Source organism: Bombina bombina, chromosome 4 (assembly GCF_027579735.1).
Source record: "Bombina bombina isolate aBomBom1 chromosome 4, aBomBom1.pri, whole genome shotgun sequence".
NCBI classification, from domain to species: Eukaryota; Metazoa; Chordata; class Amphibia; order Anura; family Bombinatoridae; genus Bombina; species Bombina bombina.
In genome coordinates, this window is record NC_069502.1 from 692,989,056 (window position 1) to 693,005,345 (window position 16,290).

The window sequence follows — 16,290 nt, forward strand, 5'->3', positions numbered from 1 at the left end:
GATTGGTCTTTTAGCCGTATTGATTTAACAAAGTTCATATGTTCAATGTAGTTTATATTGTAAATGTATTGAGTGAGCTGCTTATATTTTATATTTCACATAAGCGCTATGATTTTAACATACTTATTTTGCGATTAAATATCGTTGTTATACTTATTTTGGAAATCTCATCGATTTCATTGGTTGTAATGCTTGTCAATAACCTTTTGTTGTTAAGTTTTTATTGGTCTAACAGATTGCCAATCATTCGTCTGATGGAAATTTACGTATTCGGTCAGCTATTGGTTGTGAGTATTGTCATTCATCAGACACTGATTTTCTTGCGCCGATACGTCACTTGTAGCCCGGTTGCTTAGTTTTGATCTTACGCTATAGGCTTTCACAGATCGACTTCCATTGGCTATCGATCTTGTCAATCATGTGCCTGTATGTTTGCTCGCGAGCGATCTCTGTTTATGATTGCTATTATGACCAATAGTTCTTGAAGCTGTCAATCATTGAGGATCATTCTCTTATTGGTTCCTTATATTATCCTCCTTTTATTATGACAGTCAAAGAATTGAATTGCAGTTTTTGAATATGGTTTAAAGTATTTGTTAAATGTTTAAATGTTTATGACGGCGATTTTTTCTAAAGAAGAAACAGGCATTGATCTATCTGTTTGCACGAAAATAATATATATCATCATGATCTTCTTCATAATAAAATTATTTCACTTTAAGTTTCCGGGCTTTATTTGATCTTAAAATGAACTTTTTATTCTAAGGTTTTTTACTTGTTATTTGATGGTCATGACATTTGAGTGTGTATTTATTGTTAAATGTTATATCTTGATGTGATGTGATGTGATCTTCCATTTGTTAAATATAAATTAAATATAAAGTGAATTAGTGACATAAAGATGATTTACTTAATACATACAAACTAATACCAATATTAATAAAAGTGAGGTGATGGACATTCAAAAGAAATGTGCTGCTTAAATGTGATAATGTGAGGATATGAAAGGTATATCCATCTTTTATAGATAACCAGTGATTCGATCACTAAAGTGTAGTGCAAATTTTTAAATAGTGTGAATATTCTAAAAAATTAAGTATGTCTTTAATATTATAAAAAGGTAATTATTATTCATATATATGAAATCTTGAATGATCCTATATATGAAAGATGCAATGAGAATGCAAATTGATATATTGTGACACATGTGTGATATTTTTATTTTGGAATAGTGTAAAAATCCTAAAATAATGGTGATTTGTGAATGGTGATTGTGACCCATATTGGGGTTGAAGATTTTAATAATAACTATATATATTACGGAAGAATTATAATATTATAATTATAATTTATTATATGGTATCTTTACATATGATTCTTAAGATCACATGTTATTCATATATACTCAGATGTCATGACCATTGTGTAAAACATAACCCTTAGTATAATATCGTGTTTGTATATTTATATAGTTATATTGATTTTTATTAACTATTTATTATTAATATATACCTATATTAACCCATTGTTTTTATATATGAAAATTGTCATGAGATTCCAAAATCATATTTGTGTGTTGAGTAATTCTATAAGTATATTAGATGTCATATATTTATACATACAATAAAGAGCATATTTCAGTGTATTAGTTTATCATTCATTTAGGTAAAAAGACATAATAGTTGTTGTTCTCATTTAATCCATGTGGATTTACAGAATTTAGCAAATAAATCCATTTGCATTCTGTTTGTAATAACGCATTCTCCAGATCTCCGCCTCTGATGCCCAATAATACTTTTTCTAGGCCAAAGAAAGACAAAACGTCAGTATTTGAACTATGTTTTATCAAAAAATGTTTAGCAATTTGTGTGATCTTTTTACCTTTCTTTAGATCAGATTCTGCATTTCTTATGTTGCACATGTGTTCCCCTACTCTCTTCTTGAGCGGGCGTGAGGTCATTCCAACATAATTTAGCTTACAGCTGCATTGTAATACATATACAGGGAGTGCAGAATTATTAGGCAAATTAGTATTTTGACCACATCATCCTCTTTATGCATGTTGTCTTACTCCAAGCTGTATAGGCTCGAAAGCCTACTACCAATTAAGCATATTAGGTGATGTGCATCTCTGTAATGAGAAGGGGTGTGGTCTAATGACATCAACACCCTATATCAGGTGTGCATAATTATTAGGCAACTTCCTTTCCTTTGGCAAAATGGGTCAAAAGAAGGACTTGACAGGCTCAGAAAAGTAAAAAATAGTGAGATATATTGCAGAGGGATGTAGCTTCTGAAGCGTGATCATCGAACAATCAAGCGTTTCATTCAAAATAGTCAACAGGGTCGCAAGAAGCGTGTGGAAAAACCAAGGCGCAAAATAACTGCCCATGAACTGAGAAAAGTCAAGCGTGCAGCTGCCAAGATGCCACTTGCCACCAGTTTGGCCATATTTCAGAGCTGCAACATCACTGGAGTGCCCAAAAGCACAAGGTGTGCAATACTTAGAGACATGGCCAAGGTAAGAAAGGCTGAAAGACAACCACCACTGAACAAGACACACAAGCTGAAACGTCAAGACTAGGCCAAGAAATATCTCAAGACTGATTTTTCTAAGGTTTTATGGACTGATGAAATGAGAGTGATTCTTGATGGGCCAGATGGATGGGCCTGTGGCTGGATTGGTAAAGGGCAGAGAGCTCCAGTCCGACTCAGACGCCAGCAAGGTGGAGGTGGAGTACTGGTTTGGGCTGGTATCATCAAAGATGAGCTTGTGGGGCCTTTTCGGGTTGAGGATGGAGTCAAGCTCAACTCCCAGTCCTACTGCCAGTTTCTGGAAGACACCTTCTTCAAGCAGTGGTACAGGAAGAAGTCTGCATCCTTCAAGAAAAACATGATTTTCATGCAGGACAATGCTCCATCACACGCGTCCAAGTACTCCACAGCGTGGCTGGCAAGAAAGGGTATAAAAGAAGAAAATCTAATGACATGACCTCCTTGTTCACCTGATCTGAACCCCATTGAGAACCTGTGGTCCATCATCAAATGTGAGATTTACAAGGAGGGAAAACAGTACACCTCTCTGAACAGTGTCTGGGAGGCTGTGGTTGCTGCTGCACGCAATGTTGATGGTGAACAGATCAAAACACTGACAGAATCCATGGATGGCAGGCTTTTGAGTGTCCTTGCAAAGAAAGGTGGCTATATTGGTCACTGATTTGTTTTTGTTTTCTTTTTGAATGTCAGAAATGTATATTTGTGAATGTTGAGATGTTATATTGGTTTCACTGGTAAAAATAAATAATTGAAATGGGTTTTTTGTTAAGTTGCCTAATAATTATGCACAGTAATAGTCACCTGCACACACAGATATCCCCCTAAAATAGCTAAAACTAAAACAAACTAAAAACTACTTCCAAAACTATTCAGCTTTGATATTAATGAGTTTTTTGGGTTCATTGAGAACATGGTTGTTGTTCAATAATAAAATTAATCCTCAAAAATACAACTTGCCTAATAATTCTGCACTCCCTGTATTACACCTGTAGTGTTACATGTGATATGATCTTTAATTAAATGTATCTTTCCGAATCTGTCCTGAATTTTATTGATTTGAAAGGTATTGGGGCAGTATGTACAGTTCCGGCATGGATAATTACCAGGGTATGTAATTTTAGTTTTCTTCTTAACAAAGTGACTTTGTACTAATCTGTCTTTTAAATTCCTGGATCTTCGGTAGCAAATCGAGATTCTATCCCCTAGACTTTCATTTAAATCAGGATCATTTTTAAGGATGTACCATGATTTTTGAATAATGTGTGTTACATCCTTAATTTGAGAGTTAAACGTTGTTATTAATCGTGTTTGGTCATCTGTTCTCTTCGATTTGGGAAACAAAAGATCTTGTCTTGGAGTATGAAGGGCTCTGTATTTAGCTTTTTTCAGGCTCCTATTACTATACCCTCTTGCTTTCAGTCTCGTTTCCAATTCTTTTGCTCTTATTTTGAAGATAGATTCAGATGAGCAGTTTCTACGTATTCTGAGAAACTCTCCTGTTGGTAAGGATCTTAAGGTACTTCTTGTATGGGCACTGCTGTGGTGTAAGATTGAATTGGTGGCGGTTTGTTTACGAAAGAGGTCAGTTGTAATATTACCATTTTCGTCTTTTATTATTTTTAAATCAAGAAAATTTACCTCGGATTGGCTACATTCATACGTTAACTTAACATTGATGTTATTATTGTTAAGTATCTCAAGGAATCTGTCTAGATCTGTTTTAGATCCTTCCCATATAAAGAGGATATCATCGATGTAACGTATCCATAAGGGTATTTGCTCCATGTATGTAGCATTGTTGTCAGAAAAAACGATTTCCTTCTCCCACCACCCCAAGAATAAATTGGCATACGTTGGTGCACATGCAGTGCCCATTGCTGTACCCCGTGTTTGTAAATAGTAACGGTCATTGAATAAAAAGAAATTGTGATGTAATATAAATTTTATTAATTCCAAAATAAATGAATTGTGTTCATGAGATTCCGAGGAATCCAAGTCGAGAAAGTGTTTTACCGCATTGATACCAAGATCATGTTTTATACTTGTGTAGAGAGATTCAACGTCAGCAGTAATCAGCCATGTTTCTGTAGCTACCTGAATGTCTGCTAGACGTTGAAGTACCTCTGTGGTATCCCTAACGTAAGAGGGTAGCTCTTCTACAAAGCATCTCAGTCTCTTATCAACATATGTACTCGCTTTTTCTGTTAAGCACCCATTGCCAGAAACAATGGGACGACCTGGAGGATTTTTAATATTTTTATGTATTTTATGGATTAAGTATAGTGTGGAGATTCTTGGGTTTTTTACTTGTAAAAATTTAAATTCTTTGTTGTTAATGATGCAGTTATTTTTTGCCATTTCAATTATGGTGTCATATTGTTTTTTAAAAGATGCAGATGGATTGAATATTAGTTTTTTGTAACAGTTTACATCATCAAGTTGTTTATTGGCCTCATTTAGGTATTGTTCCACTTGCCAAATAACAATATTCCCACCCTTATCAGAACCTTTATCACTACATCATCCCAACTTTCAATTTCCCTGAGTGCTTGTTGTTCTGATAATGAGATATTGGTACCTGTATTCCAAACAGTCAGGGAGTTGATTTCATTACAAACTATTTGATTGAAGGTTTGTATATTGTGGAATTGTGAAATGTTTGGTATGTATTGTGATTTGTTCTTAATTAAATCACGCCATTTGGCATTAGTTTGTACAGCATCACTTTCTTGTAAGAGATCTTCTAAGTCTTTTAGGCTTTGTAATTCATCATTAGTCCACTCAGTGTTTTCTGGGCTGTTTCTCATATGATGTATCTTTTTTAACATTAATTTCCTAACAAATAGTTGAATGTCTTTTGTTAGTAAGAATTTATCTAATTTATTGTTTGGACAGAAAGATAGCCCCTTGGTTAGAATAGATGAATGGTGTTCAGTCAGAATATGGTCAGAGAGATTGATTATATTTAATTGTTCAGTCTGATATGGGAGAATGGACTCACTGTTCTCTTTCCCTGTTTGGCACCCCGTGTTTCCCTTCTGTGATGTTCCTGGGGTTTCCTTTTGGCCCTTGTTTTTACCTCTCCCTCACCTGGTGTGTCTGTTTCTGACCCTGAACTGGGACCTAAAAAACTAGAGTGTGCACGTGGTGGGATATTTGTAATTGGATTGGGAACAGGGGTCTCATTGTTATCTGAGGTTGTTCCATATGTTTCTTCCTCTGTGTCAGATACATCTGTTTGTATGATATTATTAGATGTCTTATTATTTTTGAAAAAACCTTTTTGTCTCCATCTATAGACTTTATGATTGGCAAAGTCAGTTTTATCCCTGTATAGTTTTTGACCTTTTGTTTTAGTTATTTCTTCCTCCAGTTTGTCTAATTCTTTTTGGTATTGTTGATACAGTTTTTGGAAATCTTCCAAATGTTCAAATTCTGTTAACTTGGATTTGTACTCATCTATCTCAGTTTGGAATCTTGCTACCTCTGATTTATCGTGTTTCAATAGAATCAACATTAATTTTTTGTGAGCACTCTGTTAATGCTTCTTCCCATTCATTAACTAAATTTTTGTCCTTGAATTGAAAGGCCGGAAATAATTGAACACGTAGTCCACGTGGAATTAAGTTGTTTGTAATATAGCGTTCAAAGAAATGGTGATTCCACCATACCTTTGATTGCTTATATAATGTTTTGTGTAGTTCTCTTAGTGTATTATTCATATCCGGTGTTTCATTACAGACACCTGTAGATGTATTAAATACTGCATTTAAGTCTTTCATCCTTTTTTGCTGTCTAGCAGCCATGTCTTGATCTAATGTAGTCATGATGTGAATTTTGTATTTTTACTCTCTACCGAGTAGGATCGGGGAGAGTAAAGTGTGCTCTATTGTAGAAATCTAGTATTAACTAGATATAGCAAGTATTGCCGGAACTGTACATACTGTCCCAATACCTTTCAAATCAATAAAATTCAGGACAGATTCGGAAAGATACATTTAATTAAAGATCATATCACATGTAACACTACAGGTGTAATATATGTATTACAATGCAGCTGTAAGCTAAATTATGTTGGAATGACCTCACGCCCGCTCAAGAAGAGAGTAGGGGAACACATGTGCAACATAAGAAATGCAGAATCTGATCTAAAGAAAGGTAAAAAGATCACACAAATTGCTAAACATTTTTTGATAAAACATAGTTCAAATACTGACGTTTTGTCTTTCTTTGGCCTAGAAAAAGTATTATTGGGCATCAGAGGCGGAGATCTGAGGATGCGTTATTACAAACAGAATGCAAATGGATTTATTTGCTAAATTCTGTAAATCCACATGGATTAAATGAGAACAACAACTATTATGTCTTTTTACCTAAATGAATGATAAACTAATACACTGAAATATGCTCTTTATTGTATGTATAAATATATGACATCTAATATACTTATAGAATTACTCAACACACAAATATGATTTTGGAATCTCATGACAATTTTCATATATAAAAACAATGGGTTAATATAGGTATATATTAATAATAAATAGTTAATAAAAATCAATATAACTATATAAATATACAAACACAATATTATACTCAGGGTTATGTTTTACACAATGGTCATGACATCTGAGTATATATGAATAACATGTGATCTTAAGAATCATATGTAAAGATACCATATAATAAATTATAATTATAATATTATAATTCTTCCGTAATATATATAGTTATTATTAAAATCTTCAACCCCAATATGGGTCACAATCACCATTCACAAATCACCATTATTTTAGGATTTTTACACTATTCCAAAATAAAAATATCACACATGTGTCACAATAAAACTAAAATTACATACCCTGGTAATTATCCATGCCGGAACTGTACATACTGTCCCAATACCTTTCAAATCAATAAAATTCAGGACAGATTCGGAAAGATACATTTAATTAAAGATCATATCACATGTAACACTACAGGTGTAATACAGGGAGTGCAGAATTATTAGGCAAGTTGTATTTTTGAGGATTAATTTTATTATTGAACAACAACCATGTTCTCAATGAACCCAAAAAACTCATTAATATCAAAGCTGAATATTTTTGGAAGTAGTTTTTAGTTTGTTTTAGTTTTAGCTATTTTAGGGGGATATCTGTGTGTGCAGGTGACTATTACTGTGCATAATTATTAGGCAACTTAACAAAAAACCCATTTCAATTATTTATTTTTACCAGTGAAACCAATATAACATCTCAACATTCACAAATATACATTTCTGACATTCAAAAAGAAAACAAAAACAAATCAGTGACCAATATAGCCACCTTTCTTTGCAAGGACACTCAAAAGCCTGCCATCCATGGATTCTGTCAGTGTTTTGATCTGTTCACCATCAACATTGCGTGCAGCAGCAACCACCACAGCCTCCCAGACACTGTTCAGAGAGGTGTACTGTTTTCCCTCCTTGTAAATCTCACATTTGATGATGGACCACAGGTTCTCAATGGGGTTCAGATCAGGTGAACAAGGAGGCCATGTCATTAGATTTTCTTCTTTTATACCCTTTCTTGCCAGCCACGCTGTGGAGTACTTGGACGTGTGTGATGGAGCATTGTCCTGCATGAAAATCATGTTTTTCTTGAAGGATGCAGACTTCTTCCTGTACCACTGCTTGAAGAAGGTGTCTTCCAGAAACTGGCAGTAGGACTGGGAGTTGAGCTTGACTCCATCCTCAACCCGAAAAGGCCCCACAAGCTCATCTTTGATGATACCAGCCCACACCAGTACTCCACCTCCACCTTGCTGGCGTCTGAGTCGGACTGGAGCTCTCTGCCCTTTACCAATCCAGCCACAGGCCCATCCATCTGGCCCATCAAGACTCACTCTCATTTCATCAGTCCATAAAACCTTAGAAAAATCAGTCTTGAGATATTTCTTGGCCCAGTCTTGACGTTTCAGCTTGTGTGTCTTGTTCAGTGGTGGTCGTCTTTCAGCCTTTCTTACCTTGGCCATGTCTCTAAGTATTGCACACCTTGTGCTTTTGGGCACTCCAGTGATGTTGCAGCTCTGAAATATGGCCAAACTGGTGGCAAGTGGCATCTTGGCAGCTGCACGCTTGACTTTTCTCAGTTCATGGGCAGTTATTTTGCGCCTTGGTTTTTCCACACGCTTCTTGCGACCCTGTTGACTATTTTGAATGAAACGCTTGATTGTTCGATGATCACGCTTCAGAAGCTACATCCCTCTGCAAGATATCTCACTATTTTTGACTTTTCTGAGCCTGTCAAGTCCTTCTTTTGACCCATTTTGCCAAAGGAAAGGAAGTTGCCTAATAATTATGCACACCTGATATAGGGTGTTGATGTCATTAGACCACACCCCTTCTCATTACAGAGATGCACATCACCTAATATGCTTAATTGGTAGTAGGCTTTCGAGCCTATACAGCTTGGAGTAAGACAACATGCATAAAGAGGATGATGTGGTCAAAATACTAATTTGCCTAATAATTCTGCACTCCCTGTATATGTATTACAATGCAGCTGTAAGCTAAATTATGTTGGAATGACCTCACGCCCGCTCAAGAAGAGAGTAGGGGAACACATGTGCAACATAAGAAATGCAGAATCTGATCTAAAGAAAGGTAAAAAGATCACACAAATTGCTAAACATTTTTTGATAAAACATAGTTCAAATACTGACGTTTTGTCTTTCTTTGGCCTAGAAAAAGTATTATTGGGCATCAGAGGCGGAGATCTGGAGAATGCGTTATTACAAACAGAATGCAAATGGATTTATTTGCTAAATTCTGTAAATCCACATGGATTAAATGAGAACAACAACTATTATGTCTTTTTACCTAAATGAATGATAAACTAATACACTGAAATATGCTCTTTATTGTATGTATAAATATATGACATCTAATATACTTATAGAATTACTCAACACACAAATATGATTTTGGAATCTCATGACAATTTTCATATATAAAAACAGTGGGTTAATATAGTTATATATTAATAATAAATAGTTAATAAAAATCAATATAACTATATAAATATACAAACACGATATTATACTCAGGGTTATGTTTTACACAATGGTCATGACATCTGAGTATATATGAATAACATGTGATCTTAAGAATCATATGTAAAGATACCATATAATAAATTATAATTATAATATTATAATTCTTCCGTAATATATATAGTTATTATTAAAATCTTCAACCCCAATATGGGTCACAATCACCATTCACAAATCACCATTATTTTAGGATTTTTACACTATTCCAAAATAAAAATATCACACATGTGTCACAATATATCAATTTGCATTCTCATTGCATCTTTCATATATAGGATCATTCAAGATTTCATATATATGAATAATAATTACCTTTTTATAATATTAAAGACATAATTAATTTTTTAGAATATTCACACTATTTAAAAATTTGCACTACACTTTAGTGATCGAATCACTGGTTATCTATAAAGATGGATATACCTTTCATATCCTCACATTATCACATTTAAGCAGCACATTTCTTTCGAATGTCCATCACCTCACTTTTATTAATATTGGTATTAGTTTGTATGTATTAAGTAAATCATCTTTATGTCACTAATTCACTTTATATTTAATTTATATTTAACAAATGGAAGATCACATCACATCAAGATATAACATTTAACAATAAATACACACTCAAATGTCATGACCATCAAATAACAAGTCAAAAACCTTAGAATAAAAAGTTCATTCTAAGATCAAATAAAGCCCGGAAACTTAAGGTGAAATAATTTTATTATGAAGAAGATCATGATGATATATATTATTTTCGTGCAAATGGATAGATCGATGCCTGTTTCTTCTTTAGAAAAAATCGCCGTCATAAACATTTAAACATTTAACAAATACTTTAAACCATATTCAAAAACTGCAATTCAATTCTTTGACTGTCATAATAAAAGGAGGATAATATAAGGAACCAATAAGAGAATGATCCTCAATGATTTACAGCTTCAAGAACTATTGGTCATAATAGCAATCATAAACAGAGATCGCTCGCGAGCAAACATACAGGCACATGATTGACAAGATCGATAGCCAATGGAAGTCGATCTGTGAAAGCCAATAGCGTAAGATCAAAACTAAGCAACCGGGCTACAAGTGACGTATCGGCGCAAGAAAATCAGTGTCTGATGAATGGCAATACTCACAACCAATAGCTGACCGAATACGTAAATTTCCATCAGACAAATGATTGGCAATCTGTTAGACCAATAAAAACTTAACAACAAAAGGTTATTGACAAGCATTACAACCAATGAAATCGATGAGATTTCCAAAATAAGTATAACAACGATATTTAATCGCAAAATAAGTATGTTAAAATCATAGCGCTTATGTGAAATATAAAATATAAGCAGCTCACTCAATACATTTACAATATAAACTACATTGAACATATGAACTTTGTTAAATCAATATGGCTAAAAGACCAATCAAAACTCATTATGAATACACACCCACCAGCACAGCCAATAGATGGTGCCCAAAAAAGCAAGCCCCTTACTGACAGCCAATCCAATCACAGATAAGGGTATTTAAACCTCGTGAAGACAGAGTGAGACTGCCCTTTGATACAGCCACTACGGCGAAACGCGTCAGTGGCAATCCCCCTTTCCCTTCTTGTTGTTTTTAAAAAATAATTGGTATACTACTATATAATACAAATGACTAGTTAAACTTAAAATTATAACTGCCTAGGCGGTGAAACTCTGCTGTATTAGAGCTACGTTATTATAGCAAAAGTTATTTCTAATGGTGACAATTCTAATAACTTATGGTAATAAATAGGTAACTATTTGGGCTTTTCCCAAATTACTACGGGACTATTTAGTCAGTTTTGTCAGATTATTTAATCTCAATCATAAGTACTAATAAGGTAATAGGTCAGGCTTTTCCTGACCACTAGATGGTATTATATCATTCTCCACAACATTGGTACTAACAAGGTAATCAGTCAGGCTTTTCCTGACTACTGATGGTAATACAAGTATTGATCTATACATTATTCTACCATTTAGGGTACTAAGAAGGTAATCAGTCAGGCTTTTCCTGACTTTAGGACTGGATCACCCCTTTACTCATACTAGATACCTATTGGTAATTAGTCCAATTTTTCGGACCAACTGAGAATTATTTCTTTACTACCTAATCACTCACTGGATAGTATAAAATTCTCATAATCACCAATATATGTGTAATATTTTATATCTGGGTCACAGTGATTATTGATCCGTATATATTAAACTGATAGAAGTAACAACATAACTCTCTCTATCTCTACTCTAGACAAACTATTTACTATATTCTCATGTTCCCATATCATGGGTGAGAGGGCCAAATATTTCAGCAGATTATTAGTATCACCCTCCTAGGTAATCGCAGCTAGCCATTTCCATATTGCAACCAACACGAATATTTATTTGGGTGTGTTGTTCTTATAGCCACTATCTTATGGCTATATGGTAGTTAACCAATTTGTATTTTTAAGTGTATGTTAACCCTGATTTTAACATGATTTAATAAAGGTTATATTTTATTTTCATTTCAAAATTTACTTTATACTTTTCCACGTTCCAGAGTGCTATATTTGTACCCCTTTATCAGTTCCTTACTGATTTCTTGCAAAGGGATTGATGAAATGCAATTAACCTGCTGACTTTCACAGTACCAAGCCGTTCCTGATACTTCTTGGGATCAAATACCTCAGCTACAACTACATAATTTCTGACTATTATCAGAATTACAAATCCTTACACGGGCCTAGGGAGAAATGCACCTCGCTGCTGAGTCCTGTAGCAGGATGAACTAAGAGGCTGGGGCGTGAAGCTTAGAGGTCAGTGCGTCAGCAGCTCTGTCCTCAAGTAGTAAAGATTAGCCGAGAATCTTCATGGCAATATGCTCTGTGAGCACGAAGCTTAAGCTTTGCTTCGTCCTTCATATGGAGAAAAAGATCTTGATGGAGCAGCCAGTAAACCGGGTATCGGGTCTCCTATAGCACGAATGTCTCGTGCTGAAGTTCTTTTTAGTATATAGGCCTCTGTCTCCTGTAGCATCAATTATTAAAACAGGGTATCGGGAGCTTTGCGGTATAGCCACTGGCCAATGTCGGCCACGTTAACTTCCAGCTTGGTTGAAGGTAACTAGAGACCAGGTGCCCTGGTCGATAAGCACAAAACCCCCGGTGAAACTCCGAAGGCTAGGTGGCAGAGAGCTGAGGGGTAGTTTTTCCTTTAGCGCTCACAGGAACTCCGACATGGAGCGTGGTGAATCAAAGCTCCACCCCAAACGGAAGTCTCTGAAGTATTGACATCTCTTACATAATTCATTTAAATTATCTTTTCTTTATACAAGTTTTTTTTTCATCAATTACTTCTGCCAAGATAGGATACTTCATTAAAACATTCCTATGTTTGCAAATGATACCCCTATATTTCACAGTACCAAGCCGTTCCTGATACTTCTTGGGATCAAATACCTCAGCTACAACTACATAATTTCTGACTATTATCAGAATTACAAATCCTTACACGGGCCTAGGGAGAAATGCACCTCGCTGCTGAGTCCTGTAGCAGGATGAACTAAGAGGCTGGGGCGTGAAGCTTAGAGGTCAGTGCGTCAGCAGCTCTGTCCTCAAGTAGTAAAGATTAGCCGAGAATCTTCATGGCAATATGCTCTGTGAGCACGAAGCTTAAGCTTTGCTTCGTCCTTCATATGGAGAAAAAGATCTTGATGGAGCAGCCAGTAAACCGGGTATCGGGTCTCCTATAGCACGAATGTCTCGTGCTGAAGTTCTTTTTAGTATATAGGCCTCTGTCTCCTGTAGCATCAATTATTAAAACAGGGTATCGGGAGCTTTGCGGTATAGCCACTGGCCAATGTCGGCCACGTTAACTTCCAGCTTGGTTGAAGGTAACTAGAGACCAGGTGCCCTGGTCGATAAGCACAAAACCCCCGGTGAAACTCCGAAGGCTAGGTGGCAGAGAGCTGAGGGGTAGTTTTTCCTTTAGCGCTCACAGGAACTCCGACATGGAGCGTGGTGAATCAAAGCTCCACCCCAAACGGAAGTCTCTGAAGTATTGACATCTCTTACATAATTTATTTAAATTATCTTTTCTTTATACAAGTTTTTTTTTCATCAATTACTTCTGCCAAGATAGGATACTTCATTAAAACATTCCTATGTTTGCAAATGATACCCCTATATTCATTATATAGAGGATTATGGATTAACCCCTTAACCCAAAATGATTTGTGTGTGTGTATATGTGTGTGTGTATGTATATATATATATATATATATATATATATATATATATATATATATATATATATATATATATTTGTAAATTTCCACAAGAGGTACAGCATGCAGGACTCAAATAAGTTTGGGAAGAAGAGTGAAAAGGAATGGAGTTAAAACGTCGATTTTATTGTATATATATATATATATATATATATATATATATATATATATATATATATATATATATATATATAGTAGCCAAAATGAAGTGCACTCTCAGGTCTTTCACAGCAAAAGTTACTTTATTGATTCCATCAATAAAGTAACTTTTGCTGTGAAAGACCTGAGAGTGCACTTCATTTTGGCTACTATTTGTTGTTTAAAGTTGCACCCAGGCAGTTTTCCACTTGTGGGTAAGATCTGGAATTTTGGATATCTATATATATATATATATATATATATATATATATGTTAAAAGTTGCAAGGGCACAGCAACACAGATTTTACCACAGCTGACGCGTTTCCTGCCTCATTCGGCACTCCATCAGCTGACTAACAGGTGTGTAAAGCTTGCCTTTATACCTCTAGGAGGTGTACTCACAAACCAATCAGGTTTAAGGTTCATATTAACAAATCACAGGTATAGAGAAAAAACTAATTATAAAAACAAATTTCACATTTAAAGGAACAATTGTAGTCTAATTACACAGACTTATAGATGTTGTAAAAACAGTACATACGATGTAACCTAAGAAACTGACGGCCAGATTACGAGTTTTGCAATATGAGCGGCTCGGTACTAACTTGCAAGTTATTTCCACCGCTCACCTTTAATAGCACTGCTATTACAGGTTTGCAAAAACTCAGTGTTAGTGGGCAATATGGCAGCGTTGAGCTCCATACCGCACACAAATACCAGCGCTGCTTTGAACTGGTTTTACGTGCTCGTGCACGATTTCCCCATAGACATCAATGGGGAGAGCCGGCTAAAAAAAAGCCTAACACCTGCAATAATGGAGCGTAAAGCTCCATAACGCAGCCCCATTGATTCCTATGGGGAAAGAAAATTTATGTTTAAACCTAACACCCTAACATAAACCCTGAGTCTAAACACCCCTAATCTGCCGCCCCTGACATCGCCGACACCTACATTACACTTATTAACCCCTAATCTGCCACCCCGACATCGCCGCCACCACTATACTAAAGTTATTAACCCCTAAACCTCTGGCCTCCCACATCACTAACACTAAATAAATATAATAACCCCTAAACCTAACCCTAACACCCCTAACTTTATTTTAATTAAATTAAATCTAAATACAAAAAAACTATTATTACCTAAATAATTCCTATTTAAGACTAAATACTTACCTATAAAATAAACCCTAAGCTAGCTACCATATAACTAATAGTTACATTGTAGCTATCTTAGGTTTTATTTTTATTTTACAGCTAAGTTTGTATTTATTTTAACTAGGTAAACTAGTTAGTAAATAGTTATTAACTATTTACTAGCTACCTAGTTAAAATAAATACAAAGTTACCTGTAAAATAAAACCTAACCTGTCTTACACTAAAACGTAACATTACACTAAAATTAAATACATTAAATTAACAAAATACATTTATCTAAATTACAAAAAATAAACACTAAATTACACAAAATAAAAAAGAAATGATCAAATATTTAAACTAATTACACTTAATCTTATAGCCCTCTCAAAGTAAAAAAGCCCTCTCAAAATAAAAAAGCCCTAGCCTACACTAAACTGCCAATGGCCCTTAAAAGGGCCTTTTGCGGGGCATTGCCCCAATGAAATCAGCTCTTTTACCTGTAAAAAAAATGCAAACAACCCCTCAACAGTAAAACCCACCACCCACACAACCAACCCCCCCAAAAAAAACTTACCTAAAAAAACCTAAGCTTCCCATTCCCCTGAAAAGGGCATTTGAATGGGCATTGCCCTTTAAAGGACATTTAGCTCTTTTACATTGCCCAAAACCTTAAGCTAAACATAAAACCCACCCAATAAACCCTTAAAAATACCTAACACTAACCCCCGAAGATCCACTTACAGTTTTTGAAGACCGGACATCCATCCTCTTCCAGCCGGGAGAAGCCTTAATCCAAGTGGCAAGAAGTCCCCAACGAATCCGGGAGAAGTCTTCATCCAAGCGGCAAGAAGTCGTCCTCCAGTCGGGCAGAAGTCTTCATCCAGACGGCATCTTCTATCTTCATCCTTTCAACGCGGAGCGGCTCCATTTTCAAGACATCCGGCGCGGAGCATCCTCTTCTTTCGATGGCTCTTCAAGAATGAAGTTTCCTTTAAATGACGTCATCCAAGATGGCTTCCCTTGAAGCCAATCAGAATTAAAGGGTAAAATATCCTATTGGCTGATGCA